This window comes from Chiloscyllium plagiosum, unplaced genomic scaffold (genome assembly GCF_037043375.1).
Source record: "Chiloscyllium plagiosum isolate Xiang-an unplaced genomic scaffold, Cpla_swu_hap1 HiC_scaffold_11, whole genome shotgun sequence".
NCBI classification, from domain to species: Eukaryota; Metazoa; Chordata; class Chondrichthyes; order Orectolobiformes; family Hemiscylliidae; genus Chiloscyllium; species Chiloscyllium plagiosum.
Window position 1 is genome coordinate 38,554,041 of NW_028270149.1, and position 23,206 is coordinate 38,577,246.

The 23,206-nt window shown below is 40.6% G+C and overlaps 1 protein-coding gene across 3 annotated transcripts in view; it reads left to right on the forward strand.

Annotated features, from left to right (window-relative positions):
* Nucleotides 1–23,206, forward strand: part of LOC122557296 (uncharacterized protein C8orf48-like) — a 90,324-nt gene that overhangs the window by 7,562 nt on the left and 59,556 nt on the right. The window lies entirely within an intron of this gene.

The following is a 23,206-nucleotide window of genomic DNA, read 5'->3' on the forward strand; positions in this document are numbered from 1 at the left end:
TGGTTGTGAGAAATACATTTGTATTGCTATGGGGATGGAGTCAGAAAATGGTTGCTGCACAGAGAGCAGGCACAGACACAAAGGGTTAAATCGCCTCCTGTGCTGTGAAGACTATGACGATGAAAAACGGTACATTTCAGTTGCACATTACAATGTAATTATTAAGCTACTGTTAATCAGATGGACAATAAACTTTTATTGACAATCCTAGTAATGCTTTGGAGAATAATTACATGTGATGCAGAGTAATGTTTTGTCTAGTTTTCTTTTGCTGCGGAACTTTTTTTATTTAGCAATTAGCAAATTAAACCAGATTTATTTATGATGGTTCGCATGTTGTGATAATTTTGCACAATTAAACAGAGAGCCAACAGAATTTGGGAGGTTGGGAAGTGCACTGTTTCGATTGTCATTCCTGAAGAAGGGCTTATGTCCGAAACGTCGATTCTCCTGTTCCCTGGATGCTGCCTGACCTGCTGCGCTTCTCCAGCAACACATTTTCACCCCTCCTAACATTTGCTGCCTATCCTGTCTCTCTCATAGTTAAAATGCTTCATGCAAGCAACATCCTGGTGAATCTCCTCTGCACCCATTCCAGTGCAATCACATCTTTCCTGTAGTGTTGCAACCAGAACTGCACACAGTACTCAAGCCGAGGCTTAACCATTGTTCTGTATAGCGGCTCAGCCAGTGACTTTGACAGTTCCTGCGAAAGAGCAAGTTTGTAAAGTAGGAGTGGGTGTAGGGTATCAGGTGTGTGAGGGGTTAGGGTGCCAAGTTAATGAGTAGGGTAGGGTTCTAATTGGGAAAAGGGGTAAGTTGGTAGGTAAGTGGCTGAATGTTTGGGGTAGATTGAATGGTCAGGTCGAGGGAACAGTGTTGGGTCTGGTGACAGGTACGACACCTTTAGGTCAGGGGTGTGTGGTGTGAAATCTGGTAGGGGGGCTTGCTGGTGGCAGAAGGTGTCAGCTCTGGCTGTTCCCAGTCACTCACTGGGGAGCTGTGTGTGATCTCTCAATCCTGTACTCACACATGTATCAAGGCAGTTACAAAAGCAATTTGAGTCCAGTCATCCACTTTATCTCTGTCCTCCATGATGAAGTCAGTGCTGCAGTCTAGGAAGTAGGCTTTGGCAACATAGCTGGCTTTCCCCCCCAGTGCATTATTTACATTATAGACTGTGCACATGCTGCGCTGAGAGCACTGTATCACAATGTCCTGACTTTATCAATAGAAAAGGCTTCCAATCCATCAATGTACAAGTGTCCCATGATCATCAATACCAAAGCCTGTACTTGTTGCCTAGGAGCTGTATGATGCCTATGTCCTTGCGAGTTGAGGACTGTCAAGGCGTGGATGTAATACAAGGATGGTTATGGGGATGAGGACCACCTTTTGGGACCAGATCTTATGAGCTGATTGTAAATAGCACAATCCTGAAGCAAACAATAGGCCTCCTAAAGATGAAGTTCTGATGCCTGTATCATTCTGTGTGTGTATGTGAACCACATAATCCCTGCTTGCTGTGCCCAGCATAACTGGAGCAGGCAAAGAGGGCATGTGAAAATCTGGGAGGGCAATAACAGTATTCCCAAGGCGGAAGAATAAGTTGAGTAGCTCCATCATGTTGGGCATGATGGAGCATGCTGTGTTGGGTGCAGATTTAATTGTCACCAATAGATATGACTTGTTGAAGTGTTTATTCATTGACTGTCAATTTGTTGTGTTTGAAACGCAAGCAGCACCTCTTTATTCTCAGATGCAGGTCTGGCAGCATTGGTGAAGAGAGAGCAGAGTCAACATATTCAGTCTAGTGACCTTTCTTCAGAGCTGAAGACCTGTTCTGAAGAAGGGTCACTGGACCTGTTATGTTAACTTTGCCTTCTTTCCATAGATGTTGCCAGACCTGCTGAATTTCTCCAGCAATTTCTTGATTTTGTTTGAGTCCCAGCATCTGTAATTCTTTGCTTTATTGCAGTCTTGTTTGGTTTGTTTTTTTTCCTAATTTTTAATTAAACAACAGCAACAGTTAACATATTCAACTGTTTGAAGGTTTTCCAACATATGTTAGTCTCACATTGTACAATGCTAGCATGTTATTATACACTGGATGTCAAAGAATGTGTAGCAGTCCTTCAGACAGGGCTCTAACTTGGTATGGCACTGAGGGCAGGTTGCTTGTCTAGCTTATCCATGTAGCTGTGGTTACAATGACAGTTGATCAGTCAGGTGATGATGTAAAGTAGCAATACACTGATGAATGTGAGATTATTATTCCATGGAAGTGTCTTGTAATTGCCCTCAGAAACTTTTGTTTGTTGTTTCCCTCCTGCATGTGTGCTGTGAAGAGCTGTTAGTGACTGACAGTGGAGATCCCTGAACGTTCCAGCAGTGGTGAGTATGCCAGTGGTGCTGGTGAATGTAAGGTAGTGTGAGAGCTGCAACATAGAGGTCTGGTGCTTACCAATAATGAGGTGAAATTACATGAGATAACATGCTAGAGTTCATGGAGAAAAACTCTCCATGAAGGTCCCTGAAATTGTACACTTAGTGGAAGTTTGGTAAAGTTCAGCCTGAAATCACTGAGGAGTTAGTGTATATATTACATCCTCCAAGTTTTCCTGCATAACCATTAAGCTTACATGAGTCAGAACCCTTTAACTTTTCTGACTTTAAGGGACATTTTCAGAGGGTCCTGGATGTAATTCTGAAGAAGAGTCATATTGGACTCAGATTCTGCCTGAACTGTTGAGTTTCTCCAGCACTTTCTGTTTTAAGCCCCACTTCTTAGTGATTATTTGATGAACTCTTTCATGATACTGCATCCAGTGCAGCTATGGACTGATTAATTCTTTGTTAGAGAGTCAAACAGCATAGAAACAGGCCCTTTGGCCCACCATGTCTGCCAACCAACAGACAGCAAAGTACCCTAATCCCATTTACCTGCACTTGGTCCAAAGCCTGCTATGCCCTTGCTCATCCAGATGCTTCTTCAATGTTGCGAGGGTACCTGCCTCCACCAGTTTTTCAGGCAGCCCAGTCCATATTTCGAGAAATCTCCCCTAAACCACTTACTCCTCACCTTAAACTTCTGCCGTCTGGTCTTAGACATGTTTGTCATTGGAAATAATTCTGATGATCTACTGTGTCTGCGTCTCTCATAATTTTGTATAACTTAATCAAATTCCCTATTAGCCTCCTCTGCTCTAGTAAACCCAGCCTATTCCCAAACTCTCCTCACAATTGAGACTTTTCATCCCAGGCAATATCCTGATGAATCTCCTGTGCACCCTGTCCAGTGCAATCACGGTCCTTTGATTGTGTGACGTAACCAATGTCTTATAAATTTGGAACAGCAGTACCCTCCTCTTTTTACTAAGCCCGGGATAATGAAGGCAAGCATCCCACATGCCTTCTTCAACACTCCGTCTCCATGTGTTGACCCCTTCAGGGGTCCATAGACTTTTACACCAAGGTTCCTTTGTTCCTCAGTACTCCCTAGGAACCTACCGTTCATTGTGGATATCCTTCCCTAAGGAGACTTCCCAAAATGCAATATCTCACATTTAACAGCATTAAATTCCATTGCCCTGCCTAATTTTTTGTTGATCAATATCAGACCGTAGACTGAGACTATCCACCTCACTATCAACAACATCACCAATGTTCATGTTATTTGCAAATTTATTAATTATACCTTCAATATTCACATCCAAGTCAATATTAATATCCATAACTAACATGAACCTGTTCTTGGCTTATTTTATCTGAACATTTCTGCATATACTTCCATTCCCTTCGCTCTCAATTTTATCTAACTTCACCTTCAGCATATAGGATCAAGAGCAGTTCATTCAGCTCCTAGAGCGGCTCAGACAAATCATGACTGGTCTGCAACCGGACTTCATGTTCTGCCTTTGCCCCATATCCCTTAATAAGAAAAAGAACTTTACATATCTCAATTCCAAATGTAAAAACTTTTCTAGCATCCAATGCCATTTGCAAAAGTGAATTTCAAGCTTATACTCCCCTTTGCATGAATAAGTGTTTTTTCATTCCACTGATGAAAGGAGAAGCTTTGGCATTCATTTTCAGGATGTGCTCATAATCTTACTCTTCTCAACCACTGAAATAACTTTCCACCCTATTTCTTCATCTTAATATCTTGAAAACTTCAATAAATCTAAGTTCCAGGGAATGTACCTAATTTGTTTACTCTCCCTTCATGATGGAACTCTTGGAATCCATTAATATTTCTGGTAAATGCTGCACTCCTTCCAAGACCAATATATCTTTCCTGAGGAGGAATGCCCAGAACTGCTCACAGTACTCCAACTGTGGATTCAACAGGGCTGTATACAATTCAATTCTTCCCTTGCATTCTGTCCTATAAAGGCTAGCATATCTTTAGATTATTTTTTAGTTCTTTTTTAATCTGTTAATGGCATTTTTATGATCTTTATACTACATTATGACTCTTTTTGAACCTTCATTGTTTCTGGCTTTCCCATTCCCCTCTGCTATCTGTTTTACTTCCAAAGTGGATGCCCTTAAATTGCCCTACACTAAAATCTATTTATCACAATTTTGTCTACTCACTTAAGCTATCAATAACTGTTTGTAATGTTATGCTTTCATCTACATTATTTACCATACGTCTGTCCTTGTTTCATTAGGAAATGTGTCTTTTTATCCCATCGTCTAACTTGCTAATAAATATGGTGAACAGTTGAGGCCATACGATGGATCCTGCTAACCGCATCCTGCCATTTAAAGAACTTGCCCATTATCCCTGCTCCTTATCTCCTATTTCTTATCCAATTCCCTATTCAGATCAATGATTTTGTCTTCAGTTCCATGAGTTTTACCTTTACAGCATTGTCTTTTATGAGAGATTATATCACCTGTTTGTGGAAGCCCATATAAATATCATCCAAATACATTTCCCTTGCCTATTGCTTTAGTGACCTCTTCAAAATCTTCAGTCAGATTCACCAGCAATGGCCTTCCCTTTACAGATTTTGAAAGATATTATTGATACAATGAAATTAAAATTCTAACCAAATAAGAATGTATTAAATATTTTAAGTACTTTCTATGCCTTTTCTCCCCTTTTTATTCATCTCCTCCAGTTAAACTTAGAATCATTGAGGGAATTTTATGTTGTTCAGTATGGGTTCAGAAGATGAAAAAGCACAGATAATTGGAACTTTTGAACAATTTTAATTTTATTCTGAATTTTAATTTATTGTGAAAATATTAAAATTAATATTTTCCCCTTTCTGACTTATTCTGATCAGCTGGAAGGTTTCAATTGTTCAGTCACTCTATTCTTAATTGTAGATTTTGACAATTTTCTGACTGTAGATATTAGGCAACTCATCTATAATTTCTTGGTTTTCTCCTGTCACCTTTCATAAATAGTAGAAGTGTAGAGACAATTTTTCAATCTAAAGGCATGAGAGAACTTTGGAGGACCATAATAAGAGCATCTACAATGTTCTAACCTTCTTCTTTTAAAAATCTGAGATGGAAATCCTGTGTTCCTGTTTTATCACTTTCTAGTGACTCTGTACTCACACTCGCCATTAGTTTCTCTACTATTGTTATCTTGTGTATGCTAATTCAGTTGAGACACTGTCCCTAATTCAGTAATAATTGGCTTTGGCTGTGTATCACACATCTGTTATTAATACTGATCTACAGAAATTGCTCACCCTGACCACCATTTCTTTATTTTCATTGACAACGCAATGATCAGTTTTCAAGGGGACCATGTTGCTTCTGAATGCATTCTTTTGCCACATATAATTGTAAAGATTTGTTTTTGTTGTATGTTTCTTTACATATTATCATTTTTATAGATCTCACAACCTGCTTTGTCACCCCAGGCTGTTCTTTTGCATCTTTTCCCATTTGCCTTTTTGATGAGTTCAATATTGACTCTTACCTCTCGTCCATGGCTGTCTTTTTTGACAAATAACAAATGTGTCCTTTAAAAGTACTCTATTTTTTGAACACCTGCATTGGTTAGAATCATAAATGGCACAAAGAGAGATGGTTGATTGTTATGGATACTTATATTCACAGCCCAATGATATCACTGCCAGGATTCCTCAGGGTTGTATACTAGGTCTACTCATCTGCCACTGCTTCGTCAATTACCTTCCATCATCATAAGGTCCTGTTCACCATATAAAAGACATAAGTCAGGAATGTAATGGAGGATCCTTCACTTACCTGGAAAGGTGCAGCTCCAAGAACAAGAAACATAACATCACCAGTTGCTTGAATGAAACCCCATACAATTCCTTTAACACTCATTCCCTCCATAACTGGTACAGAGCAGTAGCAGTGTATACTATCTAATAATGCAAATAGAGGCAAATGGATATGATTTGGTGGCGATTACTGAGACGCGATTGCAGAGAGGCAAAGTTTGGGAATTGAATACCCAAGAGTACCTAGTCTTTTGTAAAGATATCCAGGAAGGACGAAGAGGTGGTTTAGCTTTGATAATAAAGGAAGAGGTCTCTGCTATAGTGAGAAATGATATTTGCACTGGAGATCAAGATGTAAAATTAGTCTGGGTAGAAATAAGAAATAGCAAGGGAAATAAGTACCTGGTAAGAATAACCTTTTAGTCTCCAAACAGTAGTTCTCCAGTGGGACACATTGTAAGTCAGGAAATACTGGAGCATGTAAGCAAGATACAACAATAATCATGGGTGATTTCCATATGCATATTGATTGGTTTAATCAAATTGGTAAGGGTAGCTTTGAAGGAGGGTTCATTGAATGTATTAGAGATTGTTTCTTGGAGCAACATGTTGGGAAACTAAACAGGGAGCAGGCTATTCTGCATTTAGTTTTGTGCAAAATGAGGTGAGATTACTTAATGATCTCATTGTAAAGGATCTTCTAAGGAAGAGTGATCTTGGCATGCTCAAATTCAAAATTCAGTTTGCGGATGAGAAACTAGAGCCCCATACTGGCATTCTAGAATTAAACAAGGTAATTACATTGGTATGAGGACAGATTTGGCCCTAGTGGACTTGTCAGGAAGACTAAAATGTAGTATAGCCCATTCCTGATGAAGGGCTCCTGCCTGAAACGTCAATTTTCCTGCTCATCGGATGCTGCCTGGCCTGCTGTATTCTTCCAGCACCACTCTAATCTTGACTGTAATCTCCAGCATCTGCAGACCTCACTTTCGCCTAAAAGGTAGCATTGTTGATGAGCAGTGGCAGATGTTTAAGGAGATATTCAAATACTCCCAACTAAAATATATTCCAGGGAAGAAAGAAAGTTATAAGGTGGGTGGAAATCATCCATGGCTCAGCAAGGAAGTTAAAAGTAACAATAAAGACAAAAACTAAGGCATATGATATTGCAAAGGCCAGTGGTAGGCTAAAAGACTGGGAGACTTTTTAAAGATCAACAAAGAGTTTTTTAAAAAGTCATAAAAAGAGCAAAGATAAATAGATAGCACAGTGGCTCAGTGGTTAGCACTGCTGCCTTATAGCATCAGGCACCTATGTTCGATTCCAGCCTTGGGTGACTGTTGGTGTGAAGTTTGCTTATTCTCCCCATGTCTGCATGGGATTTTTGCTTGTGCTCCAGTTTCCTCCCATGGTCCAAAGATGTGCAGGCAAAGTGGATTGGCCATGCTAAATTACCCCATAAAGTCCAGGGATATGCAGGTTTGGTGGGTTAGCCATGAGAAATGTGGAGTTAATGAGATAGGGTGTGGGCTGGGTCTGGATGAGATGCTCTTTGGAGGGTTGGGGTGAACTTCATGGGCTGAATGACCTCCATCTGCAATGTACGAATTCTGTTCTATTATATGGAATTACAAAGGAAAACTAGCACAAAATATAAAACAGTAGAAAAAGCTTCTAAAAGTATATAAAAGGGAAGAGAGTAACTGAAATGAATGTTGGAGGATTATTCTGGAGGATTGAAGCTGTACAATTGTTAATTATAATATTCTAAAATTCCTTAGATGTGAGAAGATTCTAGTGGATTAGAAAATGCTAATATAACACTTTTATTCAAAAAAGGAAAGGAGGCAGAAAGTATGAAAGTATAGTTTAAAGTCTGGCACTGGGAAATTCATTAGAATCTATTATTAAGCAATTAATAACAGGATATTTGGAAAGTCAAAACGCAATTCTTCAGAGTCAACGTTTTATGAAGGCTAAATTGTGTTTGAATAGTTTGCCAGTGTTCTATGAAGATGTAAGTTTGCAGATAAAACAAAATTTGGTGGAGTTGTGGTTATTGAGAAAGGTTATCAAAGGATACAGCAGGATATAGATCAGTTGGAAATTTGGCGGAGAAATGCAGATAGAGTTTATTCTGGACATGTGTGAGGTGATGCAAGGGAGGTCAAATGCAAGAGGAAAGTATGCAATAAATGAGAGGACCCTAAGGAGCAACACAAATGGATAAAGTAGTAACAATGGTATATAGCATGCTTGTCTTCATTGGTCAGCACATTGAGTATAAAAGTTGACAAGTCATATTGTAGCTGCATAAGACTTTAGTTAGTTCACATTTGGAGTATTGTATGCAATTCTAGTCACCACACTGTAGGAAGGATGTAGAATTTTTGGGGAGGATACAAAAGAGGTTTACCAGGATGTTTTCTGGATTGGAGCGCATTAGCTATAAGGAGAACTTGAACAAAGTTGGATTGTTTTTGTGAGAGTGTCAGAGGCTAAGGGGCAACCTGACAAAAGTATAAGATGGATAAGGTGGATAGTCAGAATCTCTTCTCCGCGGTGGAAATGTCAACTACTAGGGGGCTTTGCTTTAACTTGAGAAGGGAAAAGTTTACAGGAGATATGCAAGGCAAGTTTTTTCCGCAGTGGTAGGTGCTTGCGAAGTGATGCCAGGGGAAGACACAGAAGCAGATTTGTTAGCAAAGTTGAAGAGGCATTTGAACAGGTAGATAATAGATGGGATCAGTTTGGACATAGTGGACTGAAGAGCCTGTTCCTGTACTGTTCTGTTATATTCTGTGTTTTATGTAGCAAGCAAAGTGGATAACAAGGATTCTGTAGGTGTAGTGTTAATGGACTTCAAGAAAACATTTGATAATGTACCATTCAAGAGATTAATACACAAAATATAATCGCACAGGTTTAGAGTAATCAGTTAGCTTTGACAGAAGATTGGCTAAGCAACAGAGAGCAGACAGTTCGGATACATGAGTCATTTATGGTTGGCAAGATGTAACTGTTGGGGTGCTGCAGGGTTCGGTCCTCATGTCCCAATTATTTACAATTTATGTTAATGACAAATGTAGGAATAGAAGACACTAAAGCCAAATTTGCAGATGACACAAAAGTAGTTGAAAAGTAAGTTGCAATAAAGAAATTTACCACTGTAGTTTAACATGGATAAGTATGAACTTATCCATTTTGGTTAGAAGAATAGAAAGGTCACTTATTATCTAAGTGGTGATAAACTTCAGATGCAGATCTGGGTGTCCTTGTGCACAAATCACGGAAAACCAGAATGCCAGTACAGCAAGTAATAGGAAGGCAAATGGAGTATTGACATTTATTGCTAAAGGAATAGAGCACAAAAGTAGGAAAGTGTTGCTGCAACTGTATGAGGCATTACTGAGACCACACATGGAGTATTAGGTACGATTAAAATCCCTTGACATGAGAAGCGATGTAATATATTGGAGGCAGTTCAGAAGATGTTCACTTGGTTTATTCCAGAGATAAAAGGTTTGTTTCATGAAATAAATTAAGCAGTTTAAGCTGATATTTTTAAATGTTTAGAAGAATGAGAGAATATCTAATTGAAATATATAAGGTGCTAAAGGGGGATTGATAAAATAAATGTAAAGAAGATGTTTCTTCTTGAGAGGCAATGTAGAATGAGAAGTCATAGTTTTGGGATAAAGGTAGCAGATTTAAAACTGAGATGAAGAGAAATTACTACTCAAAGAGTCGTGAATCTATGGAGCTCACTACCCTGGAGGGCATATTGAGTAATTTCGAAGTGCAGATAGACAGATTTTTATTTAGTAATGGGTTGAAGGGTTATGCAGAATAGGCAGAAAATTGGAGTTGAGATTGCAATGGGATCAGCTATGATCATACTAAACGGCAGAACAGGCCCAAGGGGCTGAATTGCCTCCTCCTCCTAATCCTTATGCTATTTATTGACAAGATGGACTGCAGCAACTCTGCAAGACATCTTTAATAGCATGTGACCTCTTTCACCTGGACACACAAGTGTAACAGATGCATGGGACATTATACTTGCCTGAACCTCCTGAAGTTGCACACTGTGCCGACTTGTAATTATATTGTTGCTCTTTCAGTGTCGTTGGCTCAAAGTCCTGGCACCTCTTTCCCATCTCTGTCTTGATAGTTCAGTTGAGGCAAAAATAATAAATTTATTTGAAAATGGGAAGCCTTCAGAAATGAGATAGTGAGAGTCCAGAGGCAATATATTCCTGTGAGGGTGAAAGGAAAGGCTAGTAGGTATAGGGAATGCTGGATGACTCAAAAAATTGAGGGTTTGGTTAAGACATAGAAGGAAGCGTATGTCAGATATAGACAGGACAGATCGAGTGACTCCTTAGAAGAGTATAAAGGCAGTTGGAATATAAATAAGAGCGAAATCAAGAGGGCAAAAAGATGACATGAGATAGATTTGGCAAATAGAGTTAAAGGGAATCCAAAAGGTTTTTACAAATACGTGAAGGACAAAAGGGTAACTAGGGAGAAAATATGGCCCCTCAAAGATCAACAAGGCAGCCTTTGTGTGGAGCTGTAGGAGATGGGAGAGATAATAAATGAATATTTTGCATCAGTGTTTACTGTGGAGAAGGACATGGAAGATATAGAATGTAGGAAAATAGATGGTGACATCTTGAAAAATGTCCATATTACAGAGTAGGAAGTACTGGATGTCTTGAAATGCATAAAAGTGGATAAATCCCCAGGACCTGATCAGATGTACCCTAGAATTCTGTGGGAAGCTATGGAAGTGATTGATGGGCTTCTTGCTGAGATATTTGTATCATCTCTCGTCACAGGTGAGGTGCGGAAGACTGGAGGTTGGCTAATGTGGTGCCACTGTTTAGGAAAGGTGGTAAGAGCAAGCCAGGAAACTATAGACCAGTGAGCCTGATGTTGGTGGTAGGCAAGTAGTTGGAGGGAATCCTGAGGGACAGGATGTACATGTATTTGGAAAGGCAAGGACTGGTTAGGGATAGTCAACATGGCTTTGTGCATGAGAAATCATGTCTCACAAACTTGATTGAGTGTTTTGAAGAAGTAGCAAAGAAGATTGATGAGGGAAGAGTTGTAGATGTGATCTATGTAGACTTCAGTAATGTGTTTGACAAGATTCTCCATGGGAGACTGGTTAGCAAGGTTAGATCTCAGGGAATACAGGGAGAACTAGCCATTTGGATACAGAGGTAGTAGAAGACAGAGGGTGGTGGTGGAGGGTTGGTTTTAAGACTGGAGGGCTATGACCATTGGAGTGCCACAAGGACCCACAAGGATGGGTCCACTACTTTTCGTCATTTATATAAATGATTTGGATGTGAGCATAAGAGGTATAGTTAGTAAGTTTGCAGATGACACCAAAATTGGAGGTGTAATGGACAGCGATGAAGGTTACCTCGGGTTACAACAGGATCTTGATCAGATGGGCCAATGGGCTGAGAAGTGGCAGATGGAGTTTAATTCAGATAAATGCGAGGTGCTGCATTTTGGGAAAGCAAATCATGGCAGGATTTATACACTTAATGGTAAGGTCCCAGGGAGTGTTGCTGAACAAAGAGACCTTGGAGTGCAGGTTCATAGCTCTTTGAAAGTAAAGTCGCGGGTAAATAGGATAGTGAAGAAGGTGTTTTGTATGCTTTCCTTTGTTGGTCAGACTATTGAGTACAGGTGTTGGAGGTCATGTTGTGGCAGCCAGACATTGGTTAGGCCACTTTTGGAATATTGCGTGCAATTCTGGTCTCCTTCCTGTCGGAAAGATGTTGTGAAACTTGAAAGGATTTACAAGGATGTTGCTAGGGTTGGAGGATTTGAGCTATAGCGAGAGGTTGACTAGGTCAGGGCTGTTTTCCTTGGAGCATCGGAGGCTGAGGGGTGACCGTATAGAGGTTTATAAAATCATGAGGGGTATGGATAGTGTAAATCGACAAGGTCTTTTCCCTGGGGTGAGGGAGACCAAAACTAGAGGGCATAGTTTTAGGGTGAGAGGGGAAAAATATAAAAGAGACCGAAGGGGCAACTTTTTCACGCAGCGGATGGTGCATGTGTGAATGGGCTGCCAGAGGAAGTGGTGGAGGCTAGTACAATTACAACATTTAAAAGGCATCTGGGTGGGTATATGAATAAGATGGGTTTGGAGAGATATGGGCCAGGTGCTGGCAGGTGGGACTATATTGGGATGGGATATCCGGTTGGCATGGATGAGTTGGACTGAAACGTCTGTTTCCATGCTGTACATCTCTATGACTCTATGACATAATGAGTGAACCTACATCACGTGGACAAAGTGACTCAAAGCAACAGCATACTGCAACACTCTCAATTAACAACAAGCCATGAATGCTAACCTTTCCAATAATCTCCACATCCCAACAACAAAGTTCACAGAATGTTAATCTAACCAAGCTTCTCTACAAGTTTGATGTAACGTCCTTGCTTTCCAATTCTATTTATCCAGAAATGAATTCAGCTGCTCGGTTTGTATTTTTTTTGGTGTTCGTGTTTGACAATATGAGTGCCAGCTGAGATATGGTAGGTCAATTTAAAATATTGCTCCTGAGTTTGCTGTCTATAAAATTAAGATTTTAGAGCAGAGATCTTTTAGATCTTTTTGTTTTATGAGGTTCTGCTGTAAAAGATCTCTGTTGCTGAGAGGCTGTCAAGTACTAGTTTCCAAAGTTATCCAGAGTGGGTGATCGATGAGAGAAGTGATCTTACTTTGTTTGTACAAGTGAGAAAGCCTAATTTTTATTTCTGTATTTATTTTAATACTTGTCATCTGTCCTTGGAGTTACTTAATCAGGTTATTATCTGGGCCAGGATGCCACAGGATGTCTCCACTTGGCTTTTCTAAAAATTGTTTCTCCACATATTGCTTTATTTTTCATGCCCCTTGTCTTTTAACAGAAAGTAACTGGATTTGACGGGCACATTTATAAGAGACACCCTATTTTTCAGTTGTATGTTGAGTTTGTAAATGGTAGGTTGACAAGAATATAACTTTTAAGAACTTTTAATAAGAACTTATGTATCTCAAATAATGAAGTTGACATTAAGCTTTTATCATAAAAGAGCAATATTATTTAATGTCTTTCTAAAACAACGGTACATTTACACACAACTTGATCATATCTGTCCCAAATGTTTTACATATAAGAGCCTTGTTTTACACATAGCTGCCCAGCAAGATTGGGAGATGGTTGGGTGACTCTAGACCGAACAGTAATGTAGTTGACTTTTAACTGCCTCTGAAATGATCTTTCGTATATTTCCAGTAGAAAGCCTCAAAAAAGGAATTAAACCAGATGGACTGAATGGCATCAACTAAAACACATGACATAGCTAAACCCTTCTTGCTAACATCTCGGGACTAGTGCCAAAATTGGTAGAGTTGTCTCACAGATGAGTCAAACAACAGCCTAACATAGTCATTCTCATAAATCATACCTTTCAGACAATATGCCTGACCATTTTTCGGTATCACCCAATCTGACTTACCCAGCAGAAGTGATGGCACAGTGATGGTATAAGGTCAAGAATACAGTTCCCCCAGGAATCATCAATGTTTCCTGTAGACCTTATGAGATCTCATGGCATCAGGTCAAATATGAAAAAGGAAACCTTCTGCTTACCACCTTGAAGTGGTAGAATGTACCCTGGGTGGATGATTTCAGTGAGCATTCACCAAAAGTGGCTCAATAACACTGTTAGTAACTAACCTGACCAAACTCTCAAGATCAAGGTTGCTAGAATTATTTAGTGGCATGTGGTGAAGGAACCCAATAGTGGAAAAGGTCTAATTGACCTCAACCCAATCAATCCGACTGTCACTGATGTATCCATCTGTGACAGTATTGGTAAGCATGACTACCACATAGACCTTGTGGAGATGAAATCTCGTCTTTACATTGACGACACTGTCCAGTGTTTTGTGTGGCACTGTCATAGTGCTAAATGTGATAGATTTTGCCCAGGTCTAGCACCATCAAAGAGGCAGTGTGGGCCAGCAGTACAATTATATTTAACCTCCGTCTGTAATCTCATATCCCAGCATAGCACCCTTATTATTATCTCCAAGCTAGGGATCAACTCTGGCTTAATTGCAGGAAAACATGTTGGGCAGCATCAGGCATACTGAAAAGTTGAGGTATCAATCTGGTGAAGCTATAATACAGGGCTACTTGCATACCAAATGACAGAAGCTTTAGGATTGAAGATACAGTTCTGCAGAGTGCTGTCTGAACCACTGCTTTTTGGATGCTTTAAGCACTGCACATAACTAAGCAGTGTTCATGACATGTTCAATACTCATGATAAACTCATGCTGTGCCCTTTCCAAGTTCTCAGAATGGATCTTTTTGCAACAATATTGATGTTAAGTTGCAAAATCACTTGCTTGCTGATGAAGGGCTTTTGCCCAAAGCATCGACTCTCCTGCTCCTCAGATACTGCCCTACCTGCTGTGTATTTCCAGCACCACACTCTCAACTCTGATCTCCAACATCTGCAGTCCTCATTTTCTCCACTTTAACAGTCCAGCTACAACTATTCAGCTGTAGGATGGAGGACGGGAAACATTTCTGGCTATAACAACTGCTCCTTTTTTGAAGTATTTTAGATGCTGGAGGTGATTTCCTCAAATTCCAGGAGCAGCAATTACTGTTTTATATGCTGTTGCATTGTTTTGGAATTTTGGAAAAAAAAAGTCAAAACAACAGCAGTTCTAAAAGGGAGAAGAGCAGACAAAGGAAGCACATGGCGAGGGCATTGCAGGAGAGAGAGGGAGAGAGAACCTACACAGTTACTGTCTTTGCTGTTTGAATTCATGTATCGTTGGACATCGGAGTGCATTTGGGAAAATTAATAAACAGTGAAATTCACAACTGATCTTGGAGGAACTGTTGGGCGAAGTTCACAACACAGAATCAGATAAGTTAATTGTTGTTTTAAGTGTGGCCTACAGAGAATCTGCAGTAGTGGGTAGAGTGGGTTCTTTCTTGATTATATGTTTTTGGGGATATGTCTTTTGATTAAGTTTAAAATATAAGCCATAACTATTAATTTAACTTGGCGGAGTGTTTGTAGAGAAATAAGACGGTGTTAATTTCTGGGTCTGTAGATTGTGAAGGAGCAAAAATGGCCTTTAATAGAGTGATATGTACTTCTTGGCAGATGTGGGAGTTTAAGGGTTACTGCGGATTATATCTTCCATAAAAGGTGTTGGCTGTGAACCTTATCAGATCGAATGGATCGGTTGGACAGACAGTTAGAAGCGACGTGGAATTTGCAACAGCAACAGTATGTGATGGATGGCAGTTACAGGAAGGGGGACAGTCTCAGGTATGGTCACATAGATGGGTTACCTCCAGGAAAGGTAAGAGAGGTAGGCAGCCAGTGCAGGAGTCTTTTGTGGATATACCCATTTCAAACAGGTATGCTGGTTTGGAAAATGTAAGGGGTGATGGATTCTCAGGGGAACGTAGCACAAACAGCCAGGTTTCTGGTATTGTGACTGGCTCTAATGCAATGAGGAGTAGGTCGGGTTCCAAGAGATCAATTGTGTCAGGGGATTCTCTAGTCCAAGGTACAGACAGATGTTCCTGTGGCCAGCAGCGAAAAAGCAGAATGGTGTGTTGTTTCTCTGGTGCCAGGATCAAGGATGTCTCAGAGAGGGTGCAGAATGTTCTCACGGGGGAGAGTGGCCAGCAAGAGGTCATTGTCCACATTGGAATTGATGACATAGGAAGGGAAAAGGTTGAGATTCTGAAGGGAGATTACAGAGAGTTAGGCAGAAATTTAAAAAGGAGGTCTTCAAGGGTAGTAATATCTGGATTACTCCCAGTGCTACGAGCTAGTGAGGGCAGGAATAGGAGGATAGAGCAGATGAATGCATGGCTGAGGAGTTGGTGTATGTGAGAAGGATTCACATTTTTGGATCATTGGAATCTCTTTTGGGGTAGAAGTGATCTGTACAAGAAGGACAAATTGCAGCTAAATTGGAAGGGGACTAATCTACTGGCAGGGAAATTTGCTGGAGCTGCTCGGGAGGATTTAAACCAGTAAGGTGGGACCCAGGGAGATGGTGAGGAAAGAGATCAATCTGGGACTGGTACAGTTGAGAACAGAAGCGAGTCAAACAGTCAGGACAGGTAGGGACAAGGTAGGACTAATAAATTAAACTGCACTTATTTCAATGCAAGGGGCCTAACAGGGAAGGCAGATGAACTCAGGGCATGGTTAGGAACATGGGACTGGGATATCATAGCAATTACAGAAACATGGCTTAGGGATGGGAAAGGGCTGGCAGCTTAATGTTCCAGGATACAAATGCTACAGGAAGGATAGAAAGGGAGGCAAGAGAGGGGTTGGGAGGCCGGGGTGCGTTTTTGATAAGGGATAGCATTACAACTGTGCTGAGGGAGGATATTCCTGGAAATACATTCAGGGAAGTTATTTGGGTGGAACTGAGAAATAAGAAAGCGATGATAACCATATGGGGATTGTATTATAGACCTCTAATAGTCAGAGAGAAATTGAGAAACAAACTTGTAAGGAGATCTCTGCTATCTGCAAGAAAAATAGAGTGGTAATGGTCAGGGATTTTAACTTTGCAAACATAGACTGGGACTGCCATAGTGTTAAGGGTTTAGATGGAGAGGAATTTGTTAAGTGTGCACAAGAACATTTTCTGATTCAGCATGTGGATGTATCTACTAGAGAAGGTGCAAACCTTGATCTCCTCTTGGAAAATAAGGCAGGGCAGGTGACTGATGTGTCAGTGGGGGAGCACTTTGGGACCAGCGACCATAATTCTATTAGATTTAAATTAATGATGGAAAAGGATAGACCAGATTTAAAAGTTGAAGTTCTAAATTGGAGAAAGGCCAATTTTGACGGTAAGAACTTTCGAAAGCTGATTGGGGGCAGATGTTCGCAGGTAAAGGGACGACTGGAAAATGGGAAGCCTTCAGAAATGAGATAACGAGAATCCAGAGAAAGTCTATTCCTGTTAGGGTGAAAGGAAAGGCTGGTAGGTATAAGGAATGCTGGATGACTAAAGAAATTGAGGATTTGGTTAAGAAAAAGAAGGAAGCATATGTCAGGTATAGACAGGATAGATCGAGTGAATCCTCAGAAGAGTATAAAGGAAGTAGGAGTATACTTAAGAGGGAAATCAGGAGGGCAAAAAGGGGACATGAGATAGCTTTGGCAAATAAAATTAAGGAGAATCCAAAGGGTTTTTACAAATAAATTAAGGACAAATGGGTAACTAGGGAGAGAATAGGGCCCCTCAAAGATCAGCAAGGCGGCCTTTGTGTGGAGCTGCAGAAAATGGTGGAGATGTTAAAGGAGAATTTTGTGTCAGTATTTGCAGTGGAAAAGGATATAGACGATATAGACTGTAAGCAAATAGATGGTGACATCTTGCAAAATATCCATATTACAGAGGAGGAAGTGCTGGATGTCTTGAAATGGGTAAAGGTGGACAAATCGCCAGGACCTGATCGGGTGTACCCTAGAACTCTGTGGGAAGCTAGAGAAGTGATTTTTGGGCCTCTTGCTGACATATTTGTATGACAAAAAGTAGAGGACCCAGCACCGATCCTTGTGGCATTCCACTGGTCACAGGCCTCCAGTCTGAAAAACAACCCTCCACCACCACCCTCTGTCTTCTCCTTTGAGCCAGTTCTGTATCCAAATGGCTAGTTCTCCCTGTATTCCGTGAGATCTAACCTTGCTAATCAGTCTCCCATGGGGAACCTTGTCGAATACTTTTCTGAAGTCCACATAGATCACGCCAACCACTCTGCTCTCATCAATCCTCTTCGTTACTTCCTCAAAAAACTCAATCAAGTTTGTGAAACATTATTTCCCACACGGAGAAAGTGAGGACTGCAGATGCTGGAGATCAGAGCTGAGAAATGTGTTGCTGGAAAAGTGCAGCAGGTCAGGCAGCATCCAAGGAGCAGGAGAATGAGAAGGGCTTATGCCCGAAACGTCGATCCTCCTGCTCCTTGGATGCTGCCTGACCTGCTGCGCTTTTCCAGCAACACATTTTTCAGCTATGAATTCCCACACACAAAGCCATGCTAACTATCCCTAATCAGTCCTTGCCTTTCCAAATACATGTACATCCTGTCCCTCAGGATTCCCTCCAACAACTTGCCCACCACGGACGTCAGGCTCACTGGTCTATAGTTCCCTAGCTTGTCCTTACCACCCTTCTTAAACAGTGGCTCCACGTTAGCCAACCTCTAGTCTTCCGGCACCTCACCTGTGACTATCGATGATTACATAAATGCTTTGGATGCGAGCATAAGAGGTACAGTTAGTAAGTTTGCAGATGACACCAAAATTGGAGGTGTAGTGGACAGCAAAGAGGGTTACCTCAGATTACAACAGGATCTTGACCAGATGGGCCAATGGGCTGAGAAGTAGCAGATGGAGTTTAATTCAGATAGATGCGAGGTGCTGCATTTTGGAAAAGCAAATCTTAGCAGGACCTATACACTTAATGGTAAGGTCCTAGGGAGTGTTGCTGAACAAAGAGACTTTGGAGTGCAGGTTCATAGCTCCTTGAAAGTGGAGTCGCAGGTAGATAGGTTAGTGAAGAAGGCGTTTGGTATGCTTTTCTTTACTGGTCAGAGTATTGAGTACAGGAGTTGGGACATCATGTTGCAGCTGTACAGGTCATTGGTTAGGCCACTGTTGGAATATTGCATGCAATTCTGTTCTCCTTTCCATCGAAAAGATGTTGTGAAACTTGAAAGGGTTCAGAAAAGTTTGACAAGGATGTTTCCAGGGTTGGAGGATTTGAGCTATAGGGAGAGGCTGGTTGAAACTTTATTGCTGGAACAGCACAGCAGGTCAGGCAGCATCCAGGGAACAGGAGATTCGACGTTTCGGGCACAGGCCCTTCTTCAGGAATTCCTGAAGAAGGGCCTGTGCCCGAAACGTCGAATCTCCTGTTCCCTGGATGCTGCCTGACCTGCTGTGCTGTTCCAGCAATAAAGTTTCAACTTTGATCTCCAGCATCTGCAGACCTCACTTTCTCCCCATAGGGAGAGGCTGAACAGGCTGGGGCTGTTTTCTCTGGAGCGTCGGAGGCTGAGGGGTGACCTTATAGAGGTTTACAAATGTATGAGGGGCATGGATAGCGTAAATAGGCAAAGTCTTTTCCCTGGGGTCAAGAAGTCTAGAACTAGAGAGCATAGGTTTAGGGTGAGAGGGGAAAGATATAAAAGAGACCTACGGGGTAACATTTTCACACAGAGGGTGGTACATGCGTGGAATGAGTTGCCGGAGGAAGTGGTGGAGGCTGGTACAATTGCAACATTTAAGATGCGTTTGGATAGGTGTATGAATAGGAAGGGTTTGGAGGGATATAGGCCGGGTGCTGGCAGGTGGGACTAGATTGTGTTGGGATATCTGGTTGGCATGGATGGGTTGGACCGAAGAGTCTGTTTCCGTGCTGTACATCTCTATGACTCTACAAGGATTAAACAAATCATGATATTCGCACTAATATCCCACCCATCAGTTTTATTTGCAACACTCACCAAGTGATGAATATGCTTTTGAGGCATCATCCATTAAAAATTAGGTTTTGGTAAGACTTTGGTTAATTCACGAATGGTTGTATTGCCAGAGCCTCTTCCAGTCCACACTGCCCCGTGTTAACTACATCTAGTGCTTTTAACCCCAGGACAGTTGCATTATAATATAAGAATGGACTTTCAGATTTGTTGGTTGCATTATTACTCCCTTAGTCTTCCACTCCCACACTGAAGATGGACACTCGAGCAAGGTACTGAAGGCTGTCTTGATTGATACTTCTCAATCAAGAATAGAATATAAGAACCCAATGCATAATAAATACTGAGCCTGAGGGGATGAGAAGTTGAATTAACTTTCACAGCTTTGCATGAATGACTATCAGAACAAGTGACATTTTTATTCCTGAAACAGATACACTCAGTGCCCTGGAAATTCAGAAATGAAGAGATTTTTAGATTAGATTAGATTCCCTACAGTGTGGAAACAGGCCCTTCGGCCCAGCAAGTCCACACCGACACTCTGAAGAGTAACCCACCCAGTCCCATTTCCCTCTGACTAATGCACCTATCACTATGAGCAATTTAGCATGGCCAATTCACCTGACCTGCACATCTTTGGACTGTGCGAGGAAACCAGAGCGGCCGGAGGAAACCCATGCATGACATAACAAAGTTGGACTTGTGAAAATTCTTTCTCAGAGTGTATGTGGTAGCATGTATTGCCCATTTCTAATTCCCTTGAAAGGGTGGTATTGCGATTCCTTCTTGAATCTCTGCAGTCCATGTGGTTACACTCACTGAGCTGGTTGGAAACGAGTGCCAGGATTTTGACCAAGTGAGGCTGAAGGAATGACGTCGGAGTTCTGAGTCAGATTGATGTGTTGTTTAGAGGGAAATTTGTAGATGGTTTCATCTGTTGCAATCTTCCTTCGATGCGATGGATGACCATTGGTTTGGGTGGTTGTGCTGAAGGAGCCTTGGTGAGTTTCTACAGTATGCACAATGCCTAACTTTCTGTATCAGTGAACAGTTTAGTCTAACTGAGACTAACTTTCAGTTCCAGTTTGCTTTTTATTATTCATACAATTTATGATGAATTCTACTTGCAGCTTTGGTGGGACTTCAACCTGGTTCCCAGAGTTTCTGGACCAGTACTCCAGTGACATTACCACTACACAACCGTCAATTTTTTATACTTGCGTATAAAAGCACAATGCAATAAATTGATATATTATGAAAACAATTTAGAGTGATAAAGAATTAAAAAGAAAATAAATTATTTTTCAGTGCTAAGAGTAAAAATTGGAACTGATCAACTTTTTCATGTCATCAAAATATTGAAACATATCCTCAAAACCATGAGCACAGAAATCACTGTCATCTAATATTACTGCGTTTTCAGAATTTCTGAATTCACTTGCTCCTTGCTGAACCTTTCCAGAGGATCCAAACGAAAAAGGTGTATTTTGTGATTCTGATATGTTTACTTATTTCCCCCTTCTATCCCAATTTCTGAACACAATTATCTTCAAATTATTACAGTTGTGAGGTTTGTAAATTCATTGTGTTTTACGATTTCATTTCACCCTAAATTTGAAAGTAGAGGGTCATGTCACCTGCTCTGAAGTTTACCTACCAGTAAACCTCAATGGGTTTGATTGTTATAGATTAACAAAAGGGCTACGTTGTTTTGTTGGGAAGAAGATACAAGGGATATATGTGCATAAAATGGTGGCAGCAGCTTGTGTGTTAAGAATATAAGGGTTGGCGCCTTCAAAATTCCCAGAAAGATATTGGAAGTATTGATTTGTAAACAATTGTGTTGCAAATTGTACATTTACTTCCAAAATGAAAGGCATTCATAGTCACAAATACCTATTTGGCATTTCAACCTGAATGCAGGGCTATTGTGTTTCATGTTGCTATGGGAAAGAGTACAGAGGAAGCCATTTATGAGATCAGATTACAGGCTTCCCTAGAACGCACTGGATATCACAGGTAGACAGCAGTTTTGTGTGAGCAACAGAGCAAAGACTGCATGGCTTTGTGAATCATCACTGCAGATGTGGAGACAGACTGTCTCTAGTTAAAGAGAGACATCCTGTAACCATCTAAGAATTCCAGAAGATTCAAGTTGGAATGATTCAAGGGGAGAATCATTGAGATGGGCTTCATTGCTGGCAATGAAATTAGGAGATTCTATAAAAACTAAACTAAGGAAGGTACCTGGAGGCAACCATTCAAAAATGCTCTTGAACTAAATGGAAAATGCAGATCTGTTCAGAACTGCGAGCAATTGTCATCTCTGCGTAATAAGGAATGTGATTCTGTCGAGAGTGTGATGTGTGATCAGTATAAAAAAAGGAAAATGGTCTTTTCAGTAGCTTAAAGTATAAACTGCCTGCAAAAGAAAATGAGGTTTCGTCAATTTTATTTTTCATAATTTTTTTACAATAAAGATTGTGAAATCTTCTTGTATCAGCTTTTCAGATATTAACTGGAAGTTTGAATTTAATCATAAAACATTATCAGTCTCTCCAGACATCGTACAAACATTAATTAGATCAATTAATTCACCACGGAACAGGAACTGAATATGGCAGCATCCTGTTATTTCTAACTCTGTTATACAGAATGATGTTTTTATCCATACAGCAATTGGTAGAGCTCCAAAATCAATATTAACTTTTAGTTGAGTAATACTTTGTATTTCATTATTAGAACTGCAACTCACTCTTACTTCCACAACATTATCCATCTCTTCAGTGACTACTACTGAAAACCTCATCACACTTTGTCATTCCCAGTTTCCATTTATCCTTTGCTTTCTTTCCTTCTTGATTCCAACTATCCGAAACTCGACAGCTCTGCACTGAGACTCGTATACTTAACACCTCCATTTTCACTAATTCACACCATTGCTGTGATCCATGGTGTACCAAAAATGAAATCGTTCATCTTATTCAACATTTATCTGTCTCGGCCTTGCTACAGTCAGCTTCTGGAACATTCTTCATTGCTGTATCCCACCCGTGCCTTCAATTCATTCGACACTAACCTTCTGTATCTTGCTTCATAGCAGAACCTTCAGCCATTTCAATCTTAGACTTTCAAGCTCCCTCCCTAAACACCGCTGTCTCACGACCACTTTCCTGACAATTCAAGGTCAGCTCATCTTCATCCATACTTTTGGTTACTTAGCCTAACTCCCTACAAAGGAGCAATGATTGTCAAGGCATTTCACAGAGAGAAATGGACATGTTTTTCTTTATTAAAAGGTGCTGCATAAATTTAAGTTATTGCTGTAAAAATAATCCCTTGGAAACATCAGCAGATTAATAAAGCCTCAGCTGAGTATTTTTGAAACGTGATGTCATTTTTAAAAGA